This window comes from Pan troglodytes, chromosome 7 (assembly GCF_028858775.2).
Source record: "Pan troglodytes isolate AG18354 chromosome 7, NHGRI_mPanTro3-v2.0_pri, whole genome shotgun sequence".
NCBI lineage: Eukaryota > Metazoa > Chordata > Mammalia > Primates > Hominidae > Pan > Pan troglodytes.
The window spans coordinates 119,295,878-119,315,244 of record NC_072405.2 but is presented as its reverse complement, the minus strand read 5'-3'; the positions used below and the strand labels follow the sequence as shown (position 1 = coordinate 119,315,244).

General features: G+C 38.1%; 1 long non-coding RNA gene across 1 annotated transcript in view; it reads left to right on the top strand.

The window, feature by feature from the left end:
* The window catches only part of LOC134810903 (uncharacterized), a 139,511-nt gene extending 120,472 nt beyond the window's left edge, over positions 1-19,039 (top strand). The window contains exons 6-7 of the long non-coding RNA XR_010159653.1: positions 17,911-17,982; positions 18,299-19,039. This is a non-coding gene — a long non-coding RNA (uncharacterized LOC134810903). The remainder of the gene's footprint in view (positions 1-17,910; positions 17,983-18,298) is intronic.
* The last annotated feature ends 328 nt before the right edge of the window (positions 19,040-19,367 follow it).

Below are 19,367 nucleotides of genomic sequence, written 5' to 3'. Positions count from 1 at the left end.
AAAAACCTAAGTCCCTGATGTTCATATGCAGACCTATCCTAGCCTTCCGATTTCTTTATTTCTTTTGTGTGAGAAACAAATATATTTCCATTTTGTTTAAGGCTATTAAACTGTTTTTCTTTCCTTTTTCATCTTTTTGGCTTAATGCTATTTACAGACAAACTCAGTTCTAACCAACAGAGCAGTTAATTTAAGTGAATATTCAATCAAATGTTTAATGGTATGGTATAGTTAAGATGTTAATAAGAATTTCTTCATTAAGACTTCTAAAAGAATACAACATTGTTCTTCAAGTTTCTGGTCTAAATTAGGGTGAGTTTTTAATAACTGACAAAAAAGAATGTAACACAAAGTTGTCATGACCAACTGGAAGATGTGGGGGACAGCTTTGAAAAAGGTCAACTGGCCTAGGCTGAACAGCAGTTCTCAGAATTCCCTTGCCTGTGTGTTTACAGAGACAGTGGGCCATGAGAAAGATCTCTTAGAATATTTGGAAAGCAGAAGCAAAGCCTTGGGGATTTTGTAGCTTACACAATGTTGTTGCATATCGTGGGGTCATCTCGTTAGTGTGAGGCAGCAGCCAGGCCTGCAACTACTCCACCTTCCTCTGGATCCTCCTTCAGCTTCTTGGAATCCTGGGCCGCATGTGTGTGCTTAGTGCCATGCTGAAAGGCTGGGATTTCTGTAGACACCCACATCATCAAGGTCAGAGGCAACAGGAACTGACACAGACTTCAGTCTGTCTTTGTGGACTCCAGCCCTTATATAGGGATTCTAGCTTTTTCTTGCTTTCCCTGACTGATTGACATAGTTTGAATACTTGTCCCCACCCAAATCTCATGTTGAATTGTAATCCTCAATGCAGGCAGTGGGGCCTGGTGTTTAGGTCATGGGGATGGATCCCTTCTGGCTTGGTGCTGTCTTCGCAATAGTGAGTTCTCACAAGATCTGAAATCTGGTCCTTTAAAAGTGTATGACACCTCCCTGCCCCATTCTCTCTCTCTTGCTCCCATTCTCACTATGTGATGTTGTTCTTGCTTCCCCTTTGTCGGTTTTTGTTGTTGTTGTTGTTTGAGACAGAGTCTCACTCTGTCATCAGGCTGGAGTGCAGTGACGTGATCTCGGCTCACTGCAACCCCTGCCTGCCGGGTTCAAGCCATTCTCCTGACTCAGCCTCCCAAGTAGCTGGAACTATAGGTCCATGCCCAGCTAATTTTTTGTATTTTTAGTAGAGACGAGGTTTCACCATGTTGGCCAGGATGGTCTTGATCTCTTGACCTCATGATCTGCCGGCCTCAGCCTCCCAAAGTGCTGGGATTACGGGTGTGAGCCACCACGCCCAGCCAGCTCCCCCTTTATCTTCTGCCATAATTGGAAGCTTCATGAGGTCTCCCCAGAAGCTGATGCCACTATGCTTTCTATACAGCCTGCAGAACCATGAGCCAATTAAGCTTCTTTTCTTATAAATTACCCGGTCTCAGGTGTTTCTTTATAGCAATGCAAGAATAACCTAACACACCCACTTTACCTTTATCTTTTTTTCCTGACTAATGCATGAGTGGACTTCAAACTGTCACTAAGTACAAAGAATATAATCTTACAGAAACCACTTTGACAGCTCTCACAATTGCAGAAGGTCAAATCCCTGAGACAAGTTCTTTCACATTATAGGTTGCTCTAGTTGTTCTGCTTTTCTGATTGCATCCTAACTGATACAATGCACCCTTCCAAAATAGTTTGAAATTGAGGAGGAATAAATAAATGTAAGTTATGCCAATTAGGGATAAAATGCCCAAAATAAAATAGAACTAGACAGAGTGGAAAAGCAGGAGTCCTCTGTGTCATTTTTGACCTTCCTACATGATTATTTAATTCAACAAATATTTATTGGCTAATAAATAAATGTAAGACACTGTGCTATGCACTAAAACTTAGATGATAGGCAATAGATTTGGTCTTTCCAACCTGGTATTTATTGTGCTGGGTATTTGGGCATACAGTAATGTACAAAACAAATGCCCCCATGGAGGCATTGTAGTTCTCAACTAATATTCCAGTTGGTTGAGGCATTCAGTAAACATCTACAGGCCGGCGCGCTGGCTGACGCCTGTAATCCTAGCACTTTGGGAGGCTGAGGCGGGTGGATCACCTGAGGTCAGGAATTCAAGGCAAGCCTGGCCAACAAGGCGAAACCCTGTCTCTACCAAAAATACAAAAATTAGCTGGGCTTGGTGGCACACACCTGTGATCCCAGCTACGTGGAAGGCTGAGGCAGGAGAATAGCTTGAACCTGGAAGGCAGAGGTTGCAGAGAGCTGAGATCACACCACTGCACTCCAGCTTGGGCAATAAGAGTGAGATTCCATCTCAAAAAAAAAAATCTATGTATTATATATAACATGTACATATCAGACTATAAGTGAAATAAAGAAAAATCAAGTAGAAGGAATAACTCCTACATTGCATGATAGTAGCAAGGATTTAGAGACAATATGTGCAAAGTGCCTGACTCAGGGTAGATCTTCCAAAAACTATAGTTATTGTTTTTATTAGGATTGTGGCAGAGGGATAAAAAGGAGGAGGATTATGTGGTAAAAATCCGTAGAGGAGGAATAATTAGAATTCAGTAACTGATCACTTTTGTTGAATTCTGGCCTTTACGATATGAGAAAATTAAATGAACAAAAGGCATTATTCTCTTTATTGATGAGAGAGTAAAAGAAAAACTTTATTGGCAGAGCCAGACAAGATAAGGCAGCCTGAAATGTCTCAGGAAAGAGTGTAAATGACCATAAGGCGGAACAGGAGAGTATCCATATGGTTAAAACCCTATGTACGTTGCTGAATCTGTGAAGCGCTCTAATGAGAGATTTAAACAAGGTAAAACAAGGTTTCATTTCAGCTGGAAATAATCATCCCGCCTTGAATAACTGCAAATTATTCACCTTGAACAGCTGCAAGTCACTGATTATCTCCCCTTTGTGTGATGAGGGTGAGCCACGCCGAAGAATTCGTGAGGTCTGCATAGAGGGTGAGAAGGCAGCCCCAGCAGAGGCCGTGTGGAGGTGAGGAGTGCTGTGTCTGACCAGATGGTCACCGTGACCTCAGGTGACTAGAGAGGACGTTTCAGCTTAGTTGGCTGAGTGAGACATCCTTGATTGTATTCACATTTGTACTGTATTATGTGGAAACAAATTCTTTAGCTTTCTAGTGAAACAAATATTGCTATTCTGGCAACATTTCCTTGCAGAAAACAAGCTATGAAAAGGTTAAGATGAAAACACAAAATCTTTTGATTTGAGGCACTGAGGAAGCATATTATTAACTAAAAATATTTAGAAAATAAGGCATTGAGATATAAACAAAATCTATTTTTTTTACCCTGGTGTATACCAGAAATGTCAAAAGTCCTGACATCCTATTTTGGTAGAGAAGTTATTGAAGACTAAACATATTTGAAACCTGGACGTAATTTGAGGTTAAGGTTTTCAATAGGAGATTCTATGAAACTTATGGGGAAATGAATGCATAGAAAGGTAAGCCTCGGCCGGGCTCTGTGGCTCACGCCTGTAATCCCAGCACTTTGGGAGGCCGAGACGGGCGGATCACGAGGTCAGGAGATCCACACCATCCTGGTTAACATGGTGAAACCCATCTCTACTAAAAATACAAAAAAATTAGCCGGGCGTGGTGGCGGGCGCCTGTAGTCCCAGCTACTTGGGAGGCTGAGGCAGGAGAATGGCGTGAACCCGGGAGGCAGAGCTTGCAGTGAGCCGAGATAGCGCCACTGCACTCCAGACTGGGAGACAGATTGAGACTCTGTCTCAAAAAAAAAAAAAAAAAAAAAAAAAAAGAAAGAAAGAAAGGTAAGCCTCTTTTCTAAGGTAAATGGAGAGACTAAGCACAGTATTTTTTAGGAAAGCCTTGCTTGACATTGTGACCCAGGATCACCTCCACCAAAACATTTATAATCCTCAGATACTGCTCTCTGAAGGCAGTAACCAATCTTATTCAACATCTTGTCCTTGGAACCTACAGCAGTGATTGGCTCAAAGCAGGAAAAATGATAAAATACTTCCTTTTTTTTTTTTTTTTTTAAATGTTACTTTAAGTTCTGGGATACATGTGCAGAATGTGCAGGTTTGTTACAAAGGTATACATGTGGCATGGTGGTTTGCTGTACCTGTCAACCCGTCATCTAGGTTTTAAGCCTCACATGCATAAGGTATTTGTCCTAATGCTCTCCCTCCACTAGCCCCCAACCCCCTGACAGGCCCAAGTGTGTGATGTTCCCGTCCACGTGTTCTCATTGTTCAACTCCCACTTATGAGTGAGAACATATGGTACTTGGTTTTCTGTTCCTGTGTTAGTTTGCTGAGAATGATGGCTTCCAGCTTCATTCGTGTCCCTGCAAAGGACATGAACTCATTCTGTTTTATGGCTGCATAGTATTCCATGGTGTACATGTGCCATATTTTCTTTATCCAGTATCATTGATGGACATTTGGGTTGGTTCCATGTCTTTGCTATTGTAAATGGTGCTGCAGTAAACACACATGTGCATGTGTCTTTATAGTGGAATGATTTATAATCTTTTGGGTATATACCCAGTAATGGGATTGCTGGGTTAAATGGTATTTCTAGTTCTAGATCGTTGAGGAATTGCCACACTCTCTTCTACAATGATTGAACTAATTTACACTCCCAACAGTGTAAAAGCATTCCTATTTCTCCATAGCCTCGCCAGCATTGATTGTTCCCTGACTTTTTAGTGATTGCCATTTTAACTGGCGTGAGATGGTATCTCATTGTGGTTTTGACTTGCATTTCTCTAATGACCAGTGATGATGAGCTTTTTTTTCATATGTTCATTGGCCGCATAAATGTCTTCCTTTGAGAAGTGTCTGTTCATATCCCAGGTGCTGCTCTAGACTTTTCACCTGTATCCATTCATGTGGTCCTCACAACACTTGTATTTGGTAGGTGCTATTATTATTTCTCTTTTGCAGATGCAGAAATATAGGCACAGTGAAGTTCCACAACTAACTCAGGTTCACATAGTTCATAAAGGGACAGCCAGAGGTTTGCTTTTAGAAGCGAGGTGCATACCAGCATATTGTACCACTTATTTAAAATGGCTATTCTAGAAAAACAATATCTTTAAAACTATGTGAGAAAATGCCCACTTGTGAAAGTAACACTTAAAATGATGTCTTCTTGTCACCTTTGAACTGAGAAGACATCTGTACTACAGATGCTTAAGGGAGGGATTGGATATTCTTTTATGGCAGAGGATATTGGAATATTGGAGATATGGCAGAGAATATTGGAATACCACAGGAGGTATGAATTTTTATTATTGACTAAATATAAAATAAAGTTGCTTATGGATATGGTTGGACATGAAATATTTGTGAAAAAGAGCAAAACTTTCATGTGAAATACTTCATTTTAACTTCTTAGTTTTAGTTACCACCATGAATTGATAGGAGCACCATTTAGCAAATTTGTACTGAGTTTTAAGATCAGCAGAGATAACGTGAAGCTTTGCCTTTATTAACACCTTGTCTGCATGACCATTATTACTTTGGATAGTCACAACATCCCTACTGTGTAAGGACTAATATTTCCTATTTTAGTTTATAAATGAAAACCTTTAATATTTGACTGACCTGCTAAACTTACGCAGAGTGAAAGGCAAAACCAGGACATTATTTGAAACCAGAAATTAGGAATTAAAAGTCCAATGCCATTTTCACTTTGCTTCATATTCTAATGATTTGGATATTTTATAGACAAAATTGGAATAAATTTGTCCAATATGAATAATGGAGAAAGGTCAACTGTTCCAGCTTGCGTAGGATCTAAGAGGTTCTCTTGATGTGGGACTCTCAGTTCTTAAACCTAGAAAATTCCCAGAAAACTGGGATGAATGCATCACCTTCTGTAAACCTGATTGTTTACTTGACATAAGAAACAAAACAAAACAATTGTTGGTTGTAATAGCCATGTGTGTATATTAAGAAAAACCATGAAAAGATTAGCATGCTATTAGGTGGGTTGTGACTGAGCATGAATTAATAAGGAGATGAGAATATTTATTATTCCCAAGAAAAGCTGGAAGAAATAAAGATGGCAAAGTGTAAATGCTCCCTTTTCAACCGATTATAAACACAGGATCATAAAGTCTAGATGGATGGAAAAGCTTTAAGGGAAGGGAAGTTAGTGATCAGTGAGGTCTGCAGTATTGTTCAGAGACAGGTGGGATATTTTTCCTGATTATTTAATGGGAGTCTGATGAAGCTTGGAACAAAACCACTTCTTTAGAATTAAATTGAAAGGATGAATGCAATTCTATAATTATATCCATATGGAGTTGGAGAATTAACTTTACAACTCTTTCAAAATATTAGCTAACATTGTTTGCAAGCCTACCTCTTCCCAGGCACTGTAAATGTTTCACATTCAATTCTCACCACAATTTTGTGAAGAAGGTTCTTATTCCCATTTACATGATACATGAGGAAACAGGCAAGTCTATGGCAAAGCTTTAATACAAATTAAGCCAAATAGTTCTAGATTCCATGTGCTCAGTTTCTATGCTGCATCCAGTCAAGGGTATGGCAGGAAGTGGGGGTACATCTGTTTATGGATGGCTCTCTCTTTGAAATAGAGTGGTCAGATAATCAGACACGAGTAGGCAAGGGAGTCTCCTGGGAAAAGAAATCTTGGAGACATTGTCTACTGATAGTAGTGTTTACTGACAGTAAAAAAGGCAATGGGCTATACTGGCTTTTGCTATACTGGCTACTTGTGGTTGGGTTTTCTTTTAAGTCTTAAAGGAGACTTATTAGTCCCGAGTCGGAGATAACCATGCTCGGGATTTTTCCCGCTGACGAACATGCACAGTCCTCCAAAAGCTTGCCCTTGAGTAGCCTTTTGCTCATTATAACAGTAAAAAACACACCCATGGGTGGAGATTTTAGATGCTAATGAGACATACGACATGTGTGCTAGCATGTGCAACCACAGAACATGTGTGCTCAAAGAGACTTCCCAAAACACCACATACTATACATCTCTTAACTAAATTCTTCTTCCAAATTAAACAAAAACTCAAAAACTGAAAATTACCACACTTCCTAATAACAAAATCACTTCTGACTGTGCAAGAAGTAAGGGAGAGGGAAGGAGCAGGAGGAGGAGGAAGGTTAGGGGTCAAATCTTGGAAGAAATACTGACTGATGCATTCTTAATGGATATCTTGAATGCATTGTTCTCCCTTTCTCCTTGTGTTCTTATCAAGCAGGGTCCTACCTTCCATAGCAGTCTTCTAGCTTCCTTTACCTCTACCTCCTTAAAATGCCTAAATGAGATTTGAAGGAAAGAAAATGTCAAATCTGTATAGCAATTCATGTCCCCTCTATACACACAGTTTTCCTGAGGAAATCTGTGATTCATTCTGCATTATTTTTCTGTTTTAAATGGAATTTTGTTGAGGTAGAGTTTTCATTATTGGAATATGATAGAGAGTTAATGTCTAATTTACTATAGCCATGCTCCTTTAGAAAGATTCTTTATAATTTTTGATATTCAAGATGGAGATGAATGGTCTCTGTGGTTGCTTATACTGAGAGCTACAGGTGTCAGTTTATTTTTATAGAATATTTGCATAAGAGCTGTAGCACACAGAGTATACTTCAACTATGCAACCATAAACTTTAAGAGAAATATTCATTCTTGGTCTTTCTGTTCAGAATATTTTAATGGGCTTTTTAAATAGGGACAGATTATTTCAGACTTTTCCAATGATGATGAAGTATCTTTTTTATTATGAAAGAAAGAAAGGTACTGACATTTGGGTACTAGGAGTAAAGTTGATACATATTCCAAAGGATTAATTGCATGTTTTAAAGCTTACATAGGCTTGGCACTTGTGGGTATAGAGGAGAAAGCAGAAACTTTGGAGTTAGATACACTTGAATTTTTACCAACCTATCTAACTTATAGTAGTATGATAATTATATCACGGAACTAAAAAAAACTAACATAGTAAACAAGTAGTAGGCATATGTTTATTACATTGACTTCCTGTCAATATGTTTCCTAACAGCTCTAGATTTCCTTATGGGCAAAAGAGACCAAAAAACCAATTATTATTAGTAAGGACACATTTATTAAAGTTTTCCCTGCCTCTGAATTTAAATATGTCTGCTTATACAGACCATCAATTTGAATGTGCTCTTCCATCCTTAGACAAATGTGAATATGTTGAAAGAAAGTGTTGTGCTTATAGGTTTCATTCAAATAGACTTTAATTCAAATCGTGTGTAATTTCAAGTCCAGCCAGAGCCCAAGACTTTCAATTGCTTCTTAAGGGCTGGTCAGGAAATAGTCACTGGAAATATACCACATGAACCCAGAGATGGCTTCTTTAATGTTCTAGTAATTAAGAATTAAAGCTGTGAAATACAAAAATTTTTCAGCAGTTAAAATATAAGCTTATTAAAATTAATAAGAGTTGACACTTGACAATTTCTCTTCTTGCAAGTCTTTCTCAACTGTATCTGGACAAGGCAATAGGGATCTAAGAGCAATAGGGAAGGATTAACTTTTTTTCTAGTGTACTTTAAACTTGATATTATTACCCTTAAGTATTCAGACAAAGAAAATGCATGGCCTTGTATATGCTTGTTTTTCCATTTGTGTGAATCACCTGGAAATCCTCCCAAAGTATAATTATTACTAATAAATTATATAATTAAGATTTCCTTCTCTTAAGGGAGATAGTAAATTCCTAAGGGCAATTACAAGAAGCTAAATAATAGTTGCCCTTTAGAACCTTTCTTTTTTTGTGTTCCCATTCCTTCTGCTTTTCTTTTTGTTCTTTTACATCTTCATTGGAGGCATTTATTGTAATTGGACATTTTTAATTAACATGAAGCTCTCAGAAACCATTGCTGCAGGCACAAGAAAGAAAATGTTAATTTTCAGATTGAGTAACAGTATTTTTAAATTAAAGGATGATTTTATGGGCTTCCCAACCATGACAGCTAGGAAAAGTTACTAAGATTTTTATGTGTTTTAAAGTATTATGTTTGCATAGATTCAAAATGATAGATATATTTCTTGTGATACCCCCATAAATCCATGCTTATATGTGGAAGGTGGCTTAATTCTTTATTAATCCAATTTTATAACATGCTAAAGAATGCCAACCCGCCCCATGAAAAAGGAAGCCGTTTACTCAATAACTTTGTGATGCCAAATGATTGTGTTGACCAGCTCTGACTCAGAATTATACCTCTAGCTTCCATCATTTATTAACCGCCTTACTCTCAATTCTGGCCAGAGTGGTCTATTTGCAGTTCCCAGAACTTGTCATATTTTCCTAACTTTTATTTTTTCTTTTGTGTATGCTTTCACATATGTTGTTCTCTCTACTGGAAACATTCTCTGCCATTCAGTGAAATGCCCACATTCCCTGGCTAATACATGTATCTGTGATTCAATCATCTATTCATTCTTTGGACATTCAAGTACGATCCAGCACTAGTGTGTGTACAGAATGTGGGCGGGAGAGGGGTATAGCAATGAATGAGACACTCATGGCTCCTCCCGTAGGGGATTTACAACTCTGACGGAGGGTGGTTTCTACATTATTTTTCTTCTTGTTTTCTTCTTAGCTTTGCTCCTGATGGGATGAGTTCGTTAGTCTAATAACTTTGACCTTAAGTTTAGAAAGACTTAACACTAGTCACAGAAAAAGGCTTTTTTGCCTCCTAGATTAATTTACCTAAGAAACCAATAAGCCAACAACTCTAAGGGTTCCCCCATCATCTTCACAAAAGGATCAGCGGGGGCAAGGCCGTTCCTGCCTTGACCACTATCACCTCTGTGGAACAGGAACACTGAGTTGGTGACAGAGGAATAAAAAGCAAGTGAGGAAGAAAGCGGATAGAGGAAAATCTCCGATGCTCGTCTGGTCTCTGAATTAGAAGTCTCTCCTTGGAGTTAGCACACCATTTTGCCCTCATTATAGTATATTGTAATTACCTGTCCCTTTGTCCATTTTCCCCAGTATGTTCTAAGTTCCTTACCAACTTTTGCATTCTCAGAAACTGATCTGGGGCTTAGCACATAGCAGACACTCTATAAATATAACTAATGGATGATCCAGAGCAGCCATTAGCTATGGCCGTGAAGGTAACATGCTGCACAGCTGCAGAGGCACCATTTACATAGATTATAGTGTGAATGGGATTCTGCATTTGCACAACCATATGCTGTGACTCTGGAAATGAACTAACAATGTTACTGTCTAATAAATGATTATCTGTGGTAGCGAGTCTAACTTAAAATACTTAAATGAATAACACAAAAATGATTCAGACACATATAAGGAAAACTACAATCAAGCGAAACAAATATTAATGTACAAAACACTATAGAAAAGAGATTAACTGTGGTGTGCTGGGCTGGGAAGACTTCATAAATGAATTGATGTTTAGACAGAATTTTGAAGGACATTATAAGAAAAGGTAACAGTATGTCCCGAAGTACGTAATCATAAAATGCCACAGCAGGTTCTGAGAACTGTAAGTAGCATCATATAGATGGGGAGTAGGAAAAATTAAAGTAATAGTGGGAAACACAGCTATTTAGAAAGACAGAAAACTGAATATGAAGGACCTTATGTAAATAACATGGAAAAGGGGCTGGTATGTAATTCTAAAACAACAAAGAGTCATTGGAGAATGTAATGTGGTTTTACAATGAATACTCTCGTAAGGATATGGAAGATAGGTTGGCTGTGTATAGATTTCTATGTGTGTGTAAACGTGTGTGCACACATTTAAAAAATCAGCTTTATTGAGGTATAATTTACATACAATAAAATTAATCCATTTTAAGTGCACCACGCAATGAGTGTTGACTACATTATACATTCGTAGCCTCTGGCAACCGGGGATTTACTTTCCACGCTACAGGTTTGCCCTTCTAGTATTTAATATAAATGGAATTATACAATATACATATTTTTGTATTTGGCTTCTTCCAGTTAGCATAATGCTTCTGAGATTCATCCGTGTTTTATGTGTCAGCAGTGTGTTCCCTTATATTGCTGGGCAATATTCCACTGTATGAGTATACTGCAATTTGTTGATATCTATTCACCAGCTGATGGACATTTAGGTTGTTTCTATTTGGGGCTTTGTGAATAAAGCCGTTATGAATATTCAAATATAAGACTTTGTGTGTTCATATATTTTTAATTTTCTTTTGGGAAAATATCTAGGAGTAGAATTGCTAGGTCATAGTATCAGTGTATGTTTAACTTTATAAGAAACTGCTCAACTTTTCTAAAATGACTATACTATTTTTTATTTCTAACATCTGTGTATGAGAGTTTTAGTTGCTCCACATCCTTACCAAAACTTGGTTTTGTCAGTCTTTAGTTTTAGCTATTCCAGTATGTATGTAGTGGTATTTTGTTGTGTTTTTAACTTGTACTTTTCTAATGACTAATAAAGTTTTTGAACCCTTCAGTTGCTAATTCCTATAGCTTCTTTTGTAAAGTATCTATTCAAATCTTTATGGTCGTTAAAAAAATTGGGTTGTCTTTATTTTCCAGTTGAAAGAGAAAACAATATGTTTTAGAAACAAGTGCTTTATCAGATATCTATTTTGTAAATATTTGTTCCTAATGCACTTTTCCACTTTCTTGATGTCTTTTGAAGTATGTTTTTAAAATTTTGATAAAATTCAGTTTATTAGTTTTTTATGGTTCTTTGTATTCTCTCTAAGGAAAATGGTATAACCCAAGGTCGCGGATCTTCTCTTATGTTTTCTTCTAGACGCTTTATAGTTTGGTTCTTAAATTTAAAGATAGGATCCTTTTTTTTTTTTTTTTTCTGAGATGGAGTCATGCTTTGTCACCCAGGATAAAGTGCAGTGGCATGATCTCGGCTCACTGCAACCTCTGCCTACAAGGTTCAAGCAATTCTCCTGCCTCAGTCTCCCGAGTAGTTGGGATTACATACATGCCCCACCACACCCGGCTAATTTTTGTATGTTTTAGTGGAGATGGGGTTTCCCACGTTGACCAGGCTGGTCTCAAACTCCTGACCTCAGGTGACTCACCTGCTAGGCCTCCCAAAGGGCTGGGATTACAGGCATGAGCCACTATGCCCACCCTTAAAGGTATGATACATTTTGAGTTAACTTATTTATAATGTGCAAAATAAGGGTCAAGATACTTTTTAGTCTTCTTTTTCACAATCTCTTTGGCTAGAGGTTTATCCACTTTATTATTTTATCTGAACAGTCAGCTTTCAGTTTTATTGATATTCTCTAAATTTTAAATGTTGTATTTCATTGATTTCTACTCTTTCTAATTTCCCTTGTGCTTTATTTGGGTTTAATTTGCTCTTCTTTTTCCATTTCTTAATGTGGAAGTTTAGGTCATTGACTTTAGACCATTCTTATTTCATAAAATAAGCATTCAATGCTTGCAATTTTCTGCTAAGTACTGCTTTAGTGGCAGTCACACAAATTTTATGTTGTTTTCATTTCCATTCAATTAAAAATATATTCAAATGTTATGTCAGGTTTCTTCTTTGACATGCATGTTATTTGGAGTTGTGTTGTTTAATGTCCAAATTGTTAAACATTTGTAAGATGTATTTCTGTTATTGCTATCTGATTAAATTCTGTTGTTTTCAGAGTGTATACTTTGCAGGATTTCAATTTTATTTTAACAATTATTGAAAATGTTATGTAACCCATGATGAGTTCTATTTTGACAAATGTTTTCTGCACACTTGAAAACAATGTGTGGTCTTCAATTGTTCAGTGAAATGTTTTATAAATGTCAATTGTTCAGTGAAATGTTTTATAAATGTCAAGTAGGCCAAGCTGGTTGATAGTGTTCAGGTCTTCAATAACCTTACTGATTTTCTTTCTACCAGTTCTATCAATTGCTGAGAGAGGACTATTGAAATCTTCAGCTATAATTGGTAAATGTATCCATTTCTTTTTTTTAGTTTTATCAGTTTTTTTGCTTTATCTGTTTTGAAACTCTACTGTTAGTGAATATTTAGGGTTGTCATAAGTGAGTTCTTTGTTATAAAATGTGCATCTGTATATCTGATAATATTCCTTATTCTTAAATCTACTTTGTATATCTGATAATATTCCTTATTCTTAAATCCACTTTGAAAATAATATATCCATTCCAGCTTTTTGGGGGAGCTTGGAGTTGTATGGTATCACTTTTTCTATCATTTGTACTTTAAACCTATGTGTCTCTTTATAGTTAAAGTCAGTTTTTTGCAGGCAACATGTCATTGGGTCTTTTTAATCCAGTCTGACAGTCTATGCCTTTTTGGGGGGAATGTTTAGACCATTTACAGTTTGTGTATTTATTGTTATGTTTGAGGTTTTTGGTTTTTTTGGGGGGCGCGGGGACAGAGTCTCACTCTGTCCTCCAGACTGGAGTGCAGTGGCGTGATCTTGGCTCATGGCAAGCTCCACTTCCCGGGTTCACGCCATCCTCCTGCCTCAGCCTCCAGAGTAGCTGGGACTACAGATGCCCACCACCATGCTCAGCTAATTTTTTGTATTTTTAGTAGAGACAGGGTTTCACCATGTTAGCCAGGATGGTCTCGATCTCCTGACCTCATGATCCATCTGCCTCGGCCTCCCAAAGTGCTGGGATTACAGGTGTGAGCCACCATGCCTGGCCTGTTTGAGTTTTAAACTATAATCTTGTTATTAATTTTCATTTGCCCAATCTCCTATAATCCCCTATTTGTCCCTTTGTTTCTACTCTGTTTTCTTTTGGATTACTTGAAGTTTTTGTTTTACTTTAATTTTACCTTTAATGCTGGCTTATTAGCTATATGTGTTTTAATTTTTTTGTGGCTTCTTCAGGGCTTATGATATACTTTTTTTCACTTATGGCGCTCTACCTTTAAAAAATATTATACTATTTCACATGTAGTGCAGGAATCTTTAAATGGCAAACCTGTTTTTGATGCCATTGTTGTCATACATCTTACCTCTACCTATGCTGTATACCTTATAATACATTGGTCTTATTTTTCTTTAAACCATCAATTATCTATTAAAGGAATTAAATTGGAAAGAATGTCTTTCATATTTACCTACCTACTTAATATTTCCAGTGTTCTTCATTCCTTTGAGAAAGCTGGTATCATTTATTTTCTTTATACGTAAAGAACTTCCTTTAAATTTTCTTTTACTGTAGGTCTGCTAGCAGTAAATTCTCTTCGTTTTGGCCTGTCTTAAAAAAAGCCTTTATTTCCACTTAATTTTTGAAATAAATTCTTGCTAGGTAAAGAATTCTAGGTGGAAAGTTAATTCTTTCATTACTTTAAGTATGTCTCTGAATTTTCTTCTATCTTGGGTAGTGTCTTATAGCATTTTGTGTTGCTATAACAGAATACCTGAGACTGGGTAGTTTATATAAAAATGAAGTTTCTTTGACTCACAATTCTAGTGGCTGGGAAGTTCAAGATTGGGCATCTAGATCTGGTGAGGGCCACAGGCTGCCTCAGCTCATGGTAGAAGCCAAAAGGGAGTTGAGGTATGCGAAGAGATTATATCATGAGAGAGGAAGCAGATATGAATAGGTGCCAGGCTCTTTTTAACAACCAGTTCTTGAGGAAACTAACAGAGCAAGAACTCACTCACCCCTGAGGGAGGGCATAAATCTATTCACAAGATATCTGCGTTTATCACCCAAACACCTCCACTGGGGATCAAACTTCAACATGAGTTTGGAGGGGACAAACACCTAAATCATAGCAGGTAGTTTGTGATGAGAAGTCTGTGGTAATTCTTATCCTCATTCCTCTATATGTAATATTCCATGCATACAGACCTTGGGATTTGTTAAGTTTCCTGGAAGTATAATTTTATAATTTATAATTTTCTCTCTTCTTTTTCTGAGATTTTAATAATAGATGTCACTTGATAATGTCCTATAGGTCACTGTGTTTGTTTCTTTTTCAGTTTTTTTCTTCTCTCTCTGCTTTATTTTTAATAGTTTGTATTTCAAATTCATTGATCTCTTCTTCTGCACTAAGTTGCTCTTAATCACACCCAATATTTTTTAACTCAGCTCTTTCTAGGTCTGTTATATCTTCCATCATATTCATGATTTCCTCTACCTACTTGAGTGTATCGTTCATGACATTCATGTTTTCCTCATTATATTCATGTTTTCTTCTACTTATTTGAACATATAGAGAATATTTAATATAACTATTTAAATATGTTTGTCTGCTAATTCCTTCATCTTGTTGTTGGTACATCTGTTTCTATTGATTGGTTTTTTTTTTCTTGTTATGTGTCATTTATTTTCCTGCCTAGTAGTTTTTTATTGAGTACCAGGCATGTTTCAATTTTATATTTTCAGAATTGAGTTTTGTTGTATTATTTAAATGGTGTTGGAATTTGTCTCAGCATATGTTTAATTGGTTTCAGTTTCATGCCTTTCCGGCTTGCTTTCAAGATACGTTAGGGAAGATTGAGAGCAATTTTTTTTTTTTTTTTTTTTGGGAAGGAAGCCCAAGGAGATTGTGCACATAATATAATAGGGCTTGGTTAATGTTCCTGTGTAGTTAGTGTCTTATTCATTTTGATAGCTCCAAGTCTGAGTGTAGTGCCTAGCATTTGGAAGCTTGTCTACAGATATCTGTTAAGTGGGAAAACAGATGGATTAATTTTTTGATTTGTTTAGTTAAAAGAAAAGAAGCTTCCTTTGAATTAAACAAAAATATTTTTAAGTTTGTCAACAGGTAAATAAAACTACTAGTAGATTATTGCTTGAATATGTTAAAACAGTTTTCTAACAAGTGTGCTGGTATATAATTTTGGCTACATTTGAAAACAACTAATGAAAAGTTATTCACAAATAACTACTTGTTTATAAATGGGTGTCTAGGTACTGAAGAAGCTTTAGGAGAGTAGAAACAACACTGGTCTTCAAAGCAAAAAAACCAAAATTGAATCCAGATTCCCTTAATGATTAGCTGAGTGATCTTGAGCAAGTTACTTATGACTTTCAGAGGTATGCTGATATGGTTTGGCTCTGTGTCCCCACCCAAATCTCATAATCTCATCTTGAATTGTATTCCCACAATTCCCACATGCTGTGGGAGGGACCCAGTGGGTTATAATTGAATCATGGGGGCAGTTTCCCCCTACTGTTCTCATGGTAGTTAATAAGTCTCATGAGATTTGATGGTTTTGTCAGGGGTTTCCACTTTTGCATCTTCCTAATTTTCTCTTTGCCTGCTGCCATCTATGTAAGACATGCCTTGTTCCTCCTTGCTTTCTGCCATGATTATGAGGCTTCCCCAGCCAAGTGGAAAACTGTAAGTCCAATTAAACCTCTTTCTTTTGTAAATTGCCCAGTCTCGGGTATGTCTTTATCAGCAGCATGAAAACAAATGAATACAGTAAATTGGTACCAGTAGAGTGGGGCACTGCTGAAAAGATACCCGAAAATGTAGAAGCCACTTTGGAACTGGGTAACAGGCAGAGGCTGGAACAGTTCGGAGGGCTCAGAAGAAGATAGAAAAATGTGGGAAAGTTTGGAACTTCCTAGAGAGTTGTTGAGTGGCTTTGCCCAAAATGCTGATAGCAATATGGACAATAAGGTCCAGGCTGAGGTGGTCTCAGATGGACATGAGGAACTTGTTGGGAACTGGAGCAAAGGTGACTCTTGTGATGTTTTAGCAAAGAGACTGGCAGCATTTTGCCCCTGCCCTAGAGATTTGCAGAACTTTGAACTTGAGAGAGGTGATTTAGGGTATCTGGTGGAAGAAATTTCTAAGCAGCAAAGCATTCAAGAAGTGACTTGGGTGCTATTAAAAGCATACAGTTTTAAAAGGGAAACAGAGCACAAAAGTTTGAAAAATTTGCAGCATGACAGTGCAATAGAAAAGAAAATCCCATTTTCTGAGGAGAAATTCAAGCCAGCTGCAAAAATTTACGTAAGTAATGTGGAGTCAAATGTTAATCCCCAAGACAATGGGGAATATATCTTCAGGGAATGTCAGAGGTCTTCATGGCACCCCCCCACCCATCACAGGCCCAGAGGCCTAGAAGGAAAAAGTGGTTTTGTGGGCCGGGTCCAGGGTCCTTGAGCTGTGTGCAGCCTAGGGACTTGGTGCCCTGCATCCCAACCATTCCAGCCATGGCTGAAAGGGGCAATGTAGGGCTCAGGCCATGACTTCAGATGGTGCAAACCCCAAGCCTTGGCAACGTCTATGTGGTGTTGAGCCTGTAGGTGTACAGAAGTCAAGAATTGAGGTTTGGGAACCTCCACCTAGATTTCAGAAGATATATGGAAATGCCTGTATGCACAGGCAGAAGTATGCTACAGGGTTTGAGCCCTCCAGGAGAACTTCTGCTAAGGCAGTGCAGAAGGAAAATGTGGGGTTGGAGTCCCCACACAGAGTCCTTACTGGGGCACTGCTTAGTGGAGCTCTGAGAAGAGGGCTACCATTCTCCAGACCTCAGAATGGTAGATCCACTGACAGCTTGAACCATGCGCCTGGAAAAGCGACAGACACTCAACACCAGCACATGAAAGCAGCCAGGAGGGAGGCTGTACCCTGAAAAGCCACAGGGGTAGAGCTGCCCAAGATGATGGGAACTCACCTCTTGCATCAGCATGACCTGGATGTGAGACATGGAGTCAAAGGAGATCATTTTGGAGCTTTAAGATTTGACTGCGTCACTGGATTTTGGACTTGCATGGGGCCTGTAGCCCCTTTGTTTTGGCCAATGTCTCCCATTTGGAATGGCTGTATTTATCCAATGCCTGTACCCCCATTATATCTAGGAAGTAACTAACTTGCTTTTGATTTTACAGGCTCATAGGCAGAAGGGACTTGCCTTGTCTTGGATGAGACTTGAGACTGTGGACTTTTGAGTTAATGCTGAAGTGAGTTGAGACTTTGGGGGACTGTTGGGAAGGCATGATTGGTTTTGAAATGTGAAGACATGAGATTTGGCAGGAGCCGGGGCAGAATGATATGGTTTGGCTCTGTGTCCCCACCCAAATCTCATCTTGAATTGTACTCCCATAATTCCCACGGGTTGTGGAAGGGACTCAGTGGAAGATAATTGAATCAGGGGGGCGGTTTTCCCCACACTGTTCTCGTGGTAGTGAATAAGTCTCAAGAGATCCAATGGTTTTATCAGGGTATTCCACTTTTGCATCTTCCTCATTCTTTCTTTGCCTGCTGTCTTCCATGTAGGACGGGACTTGCTCCTCTCTGCCTTCTGCCATGATTGTGAGGCCTTCCCAGCCAAGTAGAACTGTAAGTCCAGTTAAATCTCTTTCTTTTGTAAATTGCCCAGTCTTGGTTATGCCTTTATCAGCAGTGTGAAAACGGACTAATACATATGCAAACTATGGCCCAAGGACCTGCCATCTGTTTTGTAAATATAGCTTTATAGGAACACAACCAAAACCATGAGTTTAATTATTGTCTATGGCCACTCTTACATTACAGCAGCAGAGTTGAGCACTTGAGACAGAGACAAAATGACCCACAAAGTCTAAAATATTCACTCTCTGGTCCTTTATTTAAAAAGTTTGCTGACCTCTGCATTGGAGCCTCAGCTTCCTTATCTGTAAAATAGGAATGATAGTGCCCTCTGTGCAGGATTATTGTCAGGATACTTACTATGTTTATATGTATGAATATCTTTAGGCTAGGTGTGGTGGCACACGCCTATAATCCCAGCACTCTGGGAGGCCAAGGTGGGCGGATCATGTGAGGCCAAGAATTTGAGACCAGCCTGGCCAACATGGCAAAACCCCGTCTCTACTAAAGATAAAAAAAATTAGCCAGGTGTGGTGCTGGGCCCCTGTAATCCCACCTACTCGAGAGGCTAAGGCATGAGAATCACTTGAACCCGTGAGGCCAAGTTTGCAGTGAGTTAAGATCGCACCACTGCACTCCAGCCTGACTTAAAAAGCAAGACTACATCTCAAGAAAGAAAGAAAGAAAGAAAGAAAACCTTTAGTGTAGTGCTTAGCGCATAGTATTGCACAACAAATGCTTATTAAATTTGAATCTAAAAGTTCCACCCTCCTCCTGATGGTTGCTTTAAAAACTGAGCTATTGTCTTTTTAATCTTACTTTTACAAGTTGAAACAGTTATATATTAAAAAGTAAAATTTCTCTTTTAAAAACATTGTTATTTGCTTATTCATCATGACTTTGTCAAACAATATAACCTTTATGCATCTTTGTCATAAACTATTAAATAACAATAGGAATTTTTAAATGCTGTACTTAATGCAGTGCTGAGCACCAT